The sequence below is a fragment of the Lupinus angustifolius genome, unplaced genomic scaffold (assembly GCF_001865875.1).
Source record: "Lupinus angustifolius cultivar Tanjil unplaced genomic scaffold, LupAngTanjil_v1.0 Scaffold_401, whole genome shotgun sequence".
NCBI lineage: Eukaryota > Viridiplantae > Streptophyta > Magnoliopsida > Fabales > Fabaceae > Lupinus > Lupinus angustifolius.
In genome coordinates this window covers 22,637-23,326 of record NW_017727812.1, presented here as the reverse complement: position 1 = coordinate 23,326, position 690 = coordinate 22,637, and positions in this window count along the sequence as shown.

Below are 690 nucleotides of genomic sequence, written 5' to 3'. Positions count from 1 at the left end.
TCCTAATCCTCATTCTTGTCCTCCTCTTATCCTCATCCTCTTCCTCATCCTCTTCCTCATCCTATCCTCGTCATCATCCTCATCCTATCCTCCACCTCATCCTCTTCCTCTTCCTATCCTCGTCCTCATCGTCATCCTATCCTCATCCTCTTCGTCATCCTATCCTCTTCCTCTTCGTCATCCTATCCTCGTCCTCATCCTCATCCCATCCTCCTCCTCATCCTCTTCCTCATCCTATCCTCTTCCTCATCCGCATCCACATCCTAATCCTCACACTATCCACGTCTCTTCCTCATCCTATCCTCATCCTCATCCTCATCCTCTTCCTCATCGTCATCCTCATCATCCTCTTCCTCATCCTATCCTCATCATCCTCATCCTATCCTCCACCTCATCCTCTTCCTCTTCCTATCCTCGTCCTCATCGTCATCCTATCCTCATCCTCTTCGTCATCCTATCCTCATCCAATCGTCATTCTCATCCTCATCCTAATCCTATCCTCATCCTCATCCTATCTACGTCCTCATCCTCATCCTATCGACTTCCTCATCCTCATCCTCATCCCAATCTCATCCTCATCCTATCCTCATCCTCATCCTCATCCTCTTCCTCATCCTATCCTCATCCTCTTCCTCATCTGATCCTCATCCTCGTCCTATCCTCGTCTTCATCCTCATCCTCATCCTATCC